The following is an 11200-nucleotide window of genomic DNA, read 5'->3' on the forward strand; positions in this document are numbered from 1 at the left end:
ACCCTCGGGTTCCCGCCCCCCCCTTTAATTCCAAAATTAACCTTTTTTTTTTTTTTTTTTTAACAAACTCTGAAGTACCTCTTTAAAAGAGGTACTTTTGCCTTTCACACAGAAATTTGTCTTTAGGCTTATAAGGCAAGAGCCAACAGAGCAAATCTCAATCTAGCAAGGATTAAGTCTTACAAAACCTGTCACGGTACTAAAAAAAGGTGCATTTGCTTTTAATGGAGAAAAGACTGGGCATGCTCCACTTTATGGAAGAACAAACTCTGAAGTACCTCTTTAAAAGAGGTACTTTTGCCTTTCACACAGAAATTTGTCTTTAGGCTTATAAGGCAAGAGCCAACAGAGCAAATCTCAATCTAGCAAGGATTAAGTCTTACAAAACCTGTCACGGTACTAAAAAAAGGTGCATTTGCTTTTAATGGAGAAAAGACTGGGCATGCTCCACTTTATGGAAGAATCAGCTCCAACCAGGTCACTGTGACAGCACCTCTCTGAGACCAGAAGCTGTGACCGAGTTGTGTGTCTCATTATCTAGCATGGTTAGCCTGCACCTAAAGCTAGCAATAAGCTTTAGTTATCATAAACGAAACATTTGCACAACCTGTTCTTGGCTACAGAACATTTATGTATTTAGCAAAAGCATGATATAACCTGAAAACACAGCTCTAAGCCTGACGACATTGTATCAGACAACCTTTCATCAGCAGGAAGTACGTAAATTATTATCCCAATGTCAGTAACCAGGACTTTAGAAGGCAGAATGCAGATAATATTCAGGTGAACCACCATGGAGAAGGAGGGTTCTCCATCAGAAGAGGCTCTGCTCCAGGTCCAGTGTCCCAGTTCAGAGCGATGATGCCAGAGACACAGAGGGAGCAGGGCAAGGAGACACCATCTCCCCTACCAGCTGCATCTCAAACAATGTGAGCACCCACAGGAGGGTTTACCAAAGCTATTATAACAGCTCACACTTTAAACTCACTAATTTTCCTGACAGTCTGGCTGTAACTGAATAGTCAAGTACTTTTAGCATTCAGTGGAAGGATCTTCATGAGTTTCATTTGCAAGTGTAGAGAAATTAAAGGCTTCCTCTGCCCTAGAAAGCAGCACTTCTGTCTCTACCACCTTCCCAAAAAAATCCAGCTTCTGTCTCAGCACTCAGCTTCTTGGGCATCTGAGCCTCTTTACAGGAGGGCACTTTCACTTCAATTGCCTGAAATGGTATCATGAGGTAAATCTACCCAAGCAGATAATGGAGCAGAAAAAGTGCCCTGCAGTGAGGATTAGATGTTCACAGCATGGATTGGGGTTTTTTGGGGTTATTTTGGGTTTTTTTTGTGTATGTGTTTTTTGGTTTTTTTTTTTGTGTGTGGTTTTTTTTTTTTTGGTTGGGGTTTTTTGGGGTTATTTTGGGGTTTTTTTGTGTATGTGTTTTTTGGGGGGTTTTTTTGTGTGTGGTTTTTTTTTTTTACCATCTGAAGAGGAATTACGTGTCAAATCTCACTTAGCAAATCCTTTAGCACTGACAGGCCAAGACAGAAAACTCTCTCTTCCCCGCATATTAACATCTACAACATCAAACAATCTCTAACCACTTAAACTGCATGCCCACCATTTCAGTCTTTGCTTTTTAAAGGTGCTGCACATTTCCTTCATTTCCCTCCGGCAATAACTTTCTTGGAGACGAGAGAAAAATACTGAAATAAATCTGTACATGTGTTTTATTTACAAAGTCTCTCCTTCATCCAGACATCCTTTATGCAGATGAATCACCACATGAAATCCAGTGTTACGGCTGTATGTTCATTAGATGGCATTCACTGTATCTTGCTCAGAAGCAACTGTAAATGTGAATGCTTGAGCATGCTGTGGGATACACAATTTTGGAGCATGTTTTTTAACTCCAGAAGGAACCTCTGCAGTTGTAATCTTACTGATTTCAATATGGTTCTGCAAACAAATTTGTCCCAAGACATGCAATAACCTAAGAGTTCATTTAGCAGAAGGGTTTGCAGTTTTCAGTCAACTCCCAGGGGACAGCTTGTCCACTCCACAGTTTGCATTACATCTGTTCCCACTTTCAGAGGGGTCAAAGACCAAATGGAGAACATACCACCCAGAAAGAACTGCTTGCCAATACTGCCAAAACCTGCAGAGAAAAAAAAAAAAAAGCAACCAAAACCCACAAACCCCCTCACCTCACCAGCATTTTCTGTTTATATTTTATTCTAAAACTCTCTTTCATTCAGATATTCCTTATGAGGATGGGTCAGCAGCACCGGAAATCCACTTCTGCTACAGATGTTTATTTGCTGAATGGATTTCATTGCATCAACACATATCCAGCTTCTAGACATTACAAGATTTTCAAAGCCTAGAAATCCTTGCTCCCTTTGCAATGGATAGAAAAGCAACAAACGGGAATTTGTGAATACACCGGATCCAGTCAAAAGCTGTTTGCTAAATAGAAAACAAATCCAACTTCCGTGCTTTTGCTTTTCAAGTCAGCTGATAACAAAAGCCATCTGCATTACAGCTCCATCCAGGCCACGTGCTTCTCAGGCTCAAGCAGCAAGCATTCCTGAAGAATGTTATCAGCTGTTTCCATGTCAGCATATCTGCCTTAGGCAGCAATTCTTCAAACACACAAAGCACGTGTTTAACTTTATATGTGAGAGTAAGTCTAGCAGAACTAGTGGAACCTGTGACCTGCATAAAATTGTCATGTAACCCCTGGCAGGCTCATGACATTACATTCCCCTGCTGGCTTCACTGCCCAAAATGTGCCCACTAGAGCCACATATACCCCAGACGTCATCAGTGATGAATTTCAGCCACAGCACGTGCCTACTCCAGCCATCTCAGAGATGGTCACTGCAGCCAGAACACTTGAATCCTGCCATATCTACAAGGCAAATATACACTGTTGACCATCCCTCGAAAAATACCGTCATAGATGAAGATATAATTGTTCTTGGTGTCAATTATCGCCTTGCTTAATGGCTTCAGGAAGAGTCAACACAGCTTTTGTAGCAGAAAATTCTCTTTCATATATAAAATCTTTGAGGCTATTCATTACACGTGGATTTGTATGAAGGTTTTTGGTGAGGGACCATTTCAAAGTTCTAATGCAAACTAAGATGCTTTTGGCTACAAAGAAAGGCTTTTGCATGGACTGGTAACTGATTCGAATAGGAAACAAAGAGCAGAAAGAAGCCATAGCTTTTTACAAGGACAAGTGGCCACCAGTGAAGTTCTAAAGATCTGTGCTGGGGCCTCTGCTATTCAATGCACACAGAAGATTTGAAGAAAAAGGGAATAGAGGGAGGATATTGGCTTTTAACTGAACTGCCAGAGGATCTCATGATACCAAGTGTCGGGCGATGATGTCTCTATCCAACACTACCGATCACTGTTGAAGACAATACTGTACTAGGCAGACCTCTGCTTCTACCTCATGCGGATAGTCTCATGCATTTAAGGTCCACTAACATGGCGCACTAAGCTGACTGATGAAGAAGTCCTACAGCTTTTATTGACAGAATGTCCACTGCACCATTTTTAATAAAGGCCCAGAAGCAGTGGTGTGGACATACAGTTCACATGACAAAGGCCAGAAGCTCTTCTAGAGACATGGGAACCTACACACCATGCAAACTAAGTTTATTTTGTACCAGGTAGCTTGGCCAGAGTTATGACTTCCAGTTAGACATTAAAGAAGCTCTCTGCACAATTTTCACAGAATCACGGAATAGTTGAGGTTGGAAGGAACCTCTGGAGGTCATCTGGTCCAATCCCTCTGCTCACGTAGGGCCACCTGTGGCCAGTTGCCAGGACCATGACCAGATGGCTTTTGAATATCTCCAGGGATGGAGACTCCACAACCTTCCTGGGCAACCTGTGCCAGGGCTCAGTCACCCTCACAGTCAGAAAGTGTTTTCTGATGTTCCGAGGGAAACTCCGGTGTTTCAGTTTGTGCCCATTGCCTCTGGTCCTGTCACTGGGCACCACTGAAAAGAGCACTCTCCCTTCAGGTATTTATATACATTGATAAGATCCCTGAGCCTTCTCTTCTCCAAGCTGAGCAGTCCCAGCTCTCTCAGCCTTTCTTCATAGGAGAGTTTCCCAGAACAGAAGTTGCAACACCAATTCAAGAACAGAAGCCTCTACAAATGTAGAAATGAAGGACAGTTCATATGGACTGCGCTAATGGCCATGTGACACAGCTTAATGCACTGTCAGGAAGAACTGTCACCTTCAAGGGCATATGCTCCACCTCACTATCAGGTGAGAGGTGGTCTTCAGCCATAGCACTTACACTTCTTGTTCCTAAAGGAGCTCTGCATAGCAGTACCATGTTGACACAACACAGGAGCTGCTGCTCTTACAAACGAGGCCATTTTTAGGCATGGAAAGCATTTGAGATACATCAGGCTTAGCAGTTCTACATCAGCCTCAGCAAATATTGTAAAGACACTACATCATCTGTATCACAAACCAAGGAAGATACTGTGACTATCCCACAAAAGCCTCGCTATAAAAAGGAACTGAAAGATTAAATAGGTTTTGCACATTTTGTAGAACTCTAGATAATTGCGATTCATTAACAAAAAAAAGGACTAATGACAAAAAACGCTTGAGCAGGGAGCATGTTTGCTCCTTTCAAAGCTGGTCTCAAGTTTTCACACTCAGACCAGCTGGTCATGCCTACAGTCCCAGCACTTTCCATCATGCTCATAAATAAGATATTTTCCAAACAAAATTTTTTAAAAAATGAAACCTGGGTGTAGAATGTTTTCTTTTAAAGGAGGGAAGCACATTGCTTCTTTTTTAAGCCTCATCAAATCAAAGAGTGTCAGAAACCCACATGAAGATTCACAGAAGTTGCTGTGAAATCCTAGTGACAACATCATCTTTCCAGATCAGCTAGGATACGAAGAGCTTTAGAAACAGGAAGAAATGATAACTTAAAAGAAAACTGGTCTCAGCAGAAAAAAACCTTGATCAGCACAGCTGAGAAAGGCAGAAAAAAATGTTTATAGCAATACTTATTGTTTATTAAGTTAACAATTAGACCAGCACCCATTTACTGCGGGTAGAGATCTAGGGAGTAAATGTTCTTTGCTTGGACATGGAGAACTTCAACTTATCACTGGGCATTTCTCACTCATCAGAAACTCCAACCCTTAACCCCCTTAATAAGCCAATCTCCTGTTTATCTTATGGCAAAAAAATTAGAAAGCTTCTTTTCCACCATGCTCTCCTTTTTTTAATTAGATATGGGAACTTAAGTCCAGATGCTACTGCTAGCAAAAAGACACACTGATGATGTAAAGTTTCATCAAAAGGATGATGATGTAAAGGAGCTTTGCTGACAAAAATACACCAGCCCAATCTTTGTAACACAGGTCAGTCCACAGCACGACAGGACATCAGTTCGAAAGAGCAGAGTGTAAGAAAGATAGACCAACCCTCCCTTATCTCACAGGTGGAAAAAAAGGCATGAGAAGACTGATCCATTTGTGTATAGCTATGGGAGGAAATGGTCAGAGCTGGAAATGAAAATCGAGTCTCTTGAAATCCAGCTTAGTGCATGAGCTGCAACTACTTTTCCTATTGAAAGCATATATTTAGTAAGAGTGTCATTAAGAGCATCTCAGGAACATCCAGAAATTCCTGCTGTGGGGTTTGTCTTTTCTGAAGGAGAGGGGGAAGAGGAGTGTTCCTACAACATAAATCACATACAAATCAAAAATAGTCAATAGTAAGATTCAGGGAATGATGTACATTGAGAAATAAGGAAGCAAAGAGGTAGCACAAACACATGAAGTAGCCTCTTCTCCAATTAACGGCTTGCTTAATCTTAAATGGATCCCAAATATTTTCCTTCAACTGGTTTGCACTGATAACACTTCTACATTTATTCCCTGTCCTTCAATTTATTCCCGGTTGATGAATAGGGATGAATTTTGCCCTCACCCATCTGCACATGCTCAGTTCCTGCTGACTTCTACAAGATTTCCCTCTAGTAGTGGACTTGTTTCATAGCAGTTTCAAATCGGTCCAGAGGGAGCAAAAGAAAAAAATAATTTTGAGTGTAGAAACTTACCAGGCAAACACTTGTAACTGTTTTCTTGCTGTCAGGAATTATCGTGCCTTTAGGGGAAGCAAAAGCCAATAAAAGCCTGGATACAGTAGGACTACACCTGAAAGCCTAGGAAAAAAAAAAAATGTGTAAAATATTACCGTATGCAACCAGAGAGCCACTTCTCTGAGACTGTCAAAGCATTTTCACAAAGAGATGGGAGAGTGGAAAGGTTTATCCTGCTTTTTAATACAGAGAAGCCAAACAAAGAAAGATAGAGAAGACGACTTGGCAAAAGAACATGCTTAATCCTATTAAAATTAATGAGATTTCATCCTGGTCTCCACACACAAGTTGTATTGGGAGTTTAACTTAAGTGGATTTAAACCCAGATTTAGTTAAAGTGCTGCAAAGTCTCCCCAAGCCAAACAAATATAAATCCAACACAAATATACATGCAACATTCAACGCAAATTTCATCAAATCACTTTTCTCCCCCCCTTTTTTTTATAAAACAAATCTAAAACCAGTGTATCTTCTCTAGCTGAAGTATGGGCTCAAGTGTTTTAGTGAAGTATTGCATAAGCAGTTCTCCAGGCCTGGCACCAAATCAGCTGGAGCTCAGGGAAGGCAATCCCAAAGCCCTCCTGGATAGTCAGAGGCAAGAGGGTCATCATTAGCAGAAGCAGTGATGGTTGTGAAGAGGACTTGTTGAATGTCTCCATGAATAAAAAAAATGGCCCTTGTACACAGGTAACCTCCCCTTCCCTCTCTGTGTATTTAGGGAATAACGGAGGGAGCTATGGATGCTTGGACACTTTATAGCCACATCTGCAGAGCAATTTAGTTGTCCTTTAGAGGACACAGCTCAACTGAGACTCCCCAAGCAAAGGTGACAGGAGCTGTGGCAATGTACAGAGATAATCCTGGCATGCAACTGCAACCTGCACCGACTGCGCAGACCTAACTTCCTGCTCAAATGGAGGACCCGGCTGGTTCCTCAAGCAGGTGCAAGATGTACAGATGGACTGTGGGTCCTGCCACATGCATTGGGTGACAGCCCAGCTGGCTGCAAATAAACAAGTACCCATATCCCTGGCTCTCTGCCCTCCGTTCCTTTCTTCATACCACACTGTCCTACAAGAAAAAACAAACAAGTGCCCAATGTGCTTTCCAAATGGTTGACAAATTATCATGTGAACTGGGCAGAAAGGATGTGATGGAAAATCCAGGCTCACACACTGTTATTCCAGAGATCTCACGTTCTGCAAAGTGCATTTGAAGACTAGCTCTCCCACCACGGCGACGCAGCCATTGAAGACCATGTTTCAGTCCCCCTCCTGTCCGACAACACTGCACAGCACCGACTCGGTGTCAGTGCAGTAGCACCCCCACCTCTCAGCACTGAAACCCAAGATGTGATCCTTGAGGCCAAGTCCACAACGGCAAAGAAAAACAAAGCCAGCAAAGGCAATGGAAGACTGCCAGAAGTTTTGGCACCTACACTGATCAACACTCAAAATTGCCCAGAGGAAACTTCATTTCAGTGATAATCACAGTAAGGCACAGCAGAGCCATCAGCTAAATGCAGGGTTTCCACAAATACACGTAAAGAACCAAAACAACGAGGAAGCCAGACAGCACAACAGCAAGCAGCTAAGTGCTGCTCTACACACCAGCGAGGCAAGCGTGTGGTTTCACTGAGCATTAAAACCCACTTCTGCAGATTTGCCACTTGGTTTTGTTGGAGAAGTTGTCCACAGGAACATGCGGCAATGTCCATGCAGACATTCCTTCAAGAAGGGGGTCCTCGTACCACACCAGAGATACGTTGTCCTTTCCTGGATGAATTGCTGTACCACAGGCACCCTGGGCACCTTACCTGCATGGTAACCTCCTTGGATTGCCAGCAGTCAAAAGCTGGAGGAGCTGTGAACAACTTTTCCAAAGTGCACAACCAGCTCCTGCCTGCACTCATTTTCAGCATTGCTACTGTCCCTGCAAGTGCAAGCAGCATCCTTGCACCCCAGCTGTCAACTCACAGGCCCCGCTGACTCCTCCAAGTCTAAGTTGTAGAAAGGGAACCACAACTTCAGTCCAAGGGAGCAGAATCGACAGGAGGAACGAATGCATTAAGTGCTTGCTACAGTCCAGAGAGAAAGGGTTCAATCACAGTTTACTTCACAGGACTTCTTGGCTTCCCAGTCAACAAAGTCAACAGCCCTTTGAGGGTCCTTCCCAGACCCAAACAGGCTGGGTATCATTGACAGGTGTGGTATGACAAAGGGTTACACCTGCAGGACAGGCTGGAAGCCAGGAAGGGAAGCAATCTTGCTGAGCCAGAGCGGACAGTGTCAGATGGCATCCAGCAACAGCACATGCAGTAGGGATAGTGCCCTCCCAGTCCTTTTAAGGGTAGGGGGGAAAAAGGCCACAAAGATCATCTGGTTTGGCTCCTGGTGCAGCATAAGCCATGGAGTTTCATCCAGCAATTACTGTGCCAGGGCGGCGGGAAGGGTATCTCATCTACCGCACAAATGAACTTTGTACCAGCTCTGTATTCGTAGGGATGAACACCTCCTTCAGAAAGGCATCCGATCCCAATTTAAACACTTCAAAGGGCAAATGGCCAGCTGGTGTGGATTGTCATTGCTCTGCAAGGGAGCCGTAGCAATGCACAGCAGCCGAGGATCTACATGCAAGTGCTGGCGAATTGACTGCTTTTTCCTCTGGCTTTCCCAGTGCGTAATTGTTCTTGCTATTAGAAGTTTATATCAAACACAAAGCAACAATTAAAGGGCAAGGATAGATCTAAAACAGACATTAGCAGTGCCTGAACATGTTTATATGTGGGGTCCAGCGATGAGAGCAGAAACAGGTCAGAGCAGATGGATCTGAGCACGGCTGTTCAGCACATGCATGCAAGCAATGTAGAAGATCTCCATATGGAGACGAGGGCTGTGAGGAAATGTATGTGCATGACACCCAGTGATCTGCGTGACTGCTCTGAGCCATAAGCCCAGCATCACTCAGAACATGCATGTCAGCCAGGATGAAGCAGCTGCTGCAATACACCTGGTTTGTGGGTACGCAGAAGAGCAACAAGTTCATTCCTCCTACATCCAAGTCCCCCCTAATTTTTCACTGCAAATATGCTGCCATAAACTCTTTCTGGACTTGCTTTACAGCGCTTTCAGTTTATAAAATCATGTTCAAGCATGGATGATGATACATAGAACACGTGCTTGGTTAACACTATGTATCAGAGCATGGGGAGACATCAGCAGAACTGTATACTAAAAGCTTCATGGAGAAAAGTTTTATCCATGCCTTTAAAAAAACAAAAAGAGGTAAGAAACTCTACCCAAACAAACCAATTCTTCATGGCTTCTTCACACAAAGTGTTGGACATTTCCAGCATGCACTGCTTTAAACAAACATCTCCATTCCTCAACGTCCCTGTGACATTTTCCCTTGAAAATTTAGTCAGTCACATACAACTGAAAAAGTCAGCTACTACATTTAAAAGTAGCTGTATTACCTAACCCTGTAATCCAGGGTGTGCAGCCAGACATTTTAAATACATTATCAGGCCTCCAGCATGGATGTTTTTCATCACTGAAGCTTGAAATTTCACTTGCAAATTACTCCCATCGCCTTTGAAAAGTCTGTGCCAGGAGACTTCCCTTAGAAGGCAGAGGCTGTAGGTTGCATGGATATGCCAAGTAGAATGTCAATAGCAGATAACCAGATGCAAAGTCTGTTTTCTGGCAGATGGGTTTATAAATCCAGCAGGGAATTTGCAATTAAAACAAAAAATAAAGATGTCTGCACCAACGTGTTGAGAGGCATGTAGTCTGGAATTTCCCCCAGAAAAGTACTAAAACAATACACGTGTGTATACATACATTATATATATATTTATATATAAAAACTAGAACCAAGTAGCAAACATGCACAGCAAGTGCATTAATCTACTACAGACGTGAAAGCTAATAACAATGGATAGATTCCTTCTAAACTATCCATTACCATGTAATGGACTGCATTAACATATATAGTAGTGGATGATTATGGTAGATAAGTAAGATTAATACAGAAATACACGCACTTTTGAGAGAGAGAGACACTGCATCAACATGCATTTTATAACCTAGTTTTCAAAGCTACTGATCAGCCACAAACCCTCTGAGGTCTAAAGGGCACCAAATGCTCACTATCAGCGAGTTTACCTCACTCAGCAAGGCTGCAACTTAGCTCAAGATGGGGAGGATTAGTATTTCTATGGGTTTGTTCCTCCAGTAAGCAGTCAGTTAACTCACTTTATCAGGAAACAGGAGTGCTGTTGCATGACCAAGCCTGGCAAGGATTCAGTCAGCTAACATGTAGGACATCAAGGCACCTTACTTGACAGGATCCTGAGACAGGATTTTTCTTTGCCAGTCCTAGAAGACAAGGTTTAGGAGACAGCAGAGGGGAAAGTTAAAGGATTCACTGAATCCACCAGAACAAGATCCACTGCAATAGGGTACCCCCACAGGATGCTGTATTTGAGAGCTTGGTCAAAGAACAGTATTTATTCTTCCTACCATTTACTGGATTCCAGCTGATATCTTGCTAACATTGCCAAGGGTACAGTTAAACCTACTGAAAACCTTTACTTAAGGTACAATAAGATGAAAGATTTCAGTATGATACCACACAAAGCAGGATTCCATTTACAAAGGTAATCTCAATTGTACACACTTGACATTATTTATTCAGAGACAAGATATTTTTACGTATCTGTGATGCCATGCATAAGGGTGATCTGCTACAGACACCGTATTTTTGAGGTGGTCCATAGGGCCTAAAAATGTTACGTTTCGGGCAGTGAATTACTTGCCGAGTCCATCAGCTCTCTTCCCCGCAATGAAACTTGAGTTTCCTCCGCTCCCACCTCCCCAAGAACAAAATCAACAACGAGCACGCACGCATTGCATTGCAGGGGAGCAACGGGCGAGCGCAAAGCCATCACTTCCACGATTGCTTTAGGGGGCTTGCAACTTATTTGCAGATTTATTTGTAACTTCTGTGGCAGTTTACGGGAACAGCTGCCAAACCTCTGCT

At 42.9% G+C, this 11200-nt stretch overlaps 1 protein-coding gene across 6 annotated transcripts in view; it reads right to left on the reverse strand.

Moving 5' to 3' along the window:
• The window catches only part of CUNH11orf24 (chromosome unknown C11orf24 homolog), a 30407-nt gene extending 19876 nt beyond the window's left edge, over nt 1–10531 (reverse strand). For 4 of the 6 annotated variants that reach the window (XM_009275999.2, XM_019471202.1, XM_009276000.2 and 1 more), the window contains exons 1-2: nt 10414–10531; nt 6116–6220 (exon numbers count right to left, since the gene is read on the reverse strand). The gene's annotated coding sequence lies outside the window, so the exon portion shown is untranslated. The remainder of the gene's footprint in view (nt 1–6115; nt 6221–10413) is intronic. The other 2 variants (XM_009275998.2, XM_019471203.1) reach the window with 2 other exon arrangements.
• Between the last annotated feature and the right edge of the window lie 669 nt (nt 10532–11200).

This window comes from Aptenodytes forsteri, unplaced genomic scaffold (genome assembly GCF_000699145.1).
Source record: "Aptenodytes forsteri isolate BGI_AS27 unplaced genomic scaffold, ASM69914v1 Scaffold17, whole genome shotgun sequence".
NCBI lineage: Eukaryota > Metazoa > Chordata > Aves > Sphenisciformes > Spheniscidae > Aptenodytes > Aptenodytes forsteri.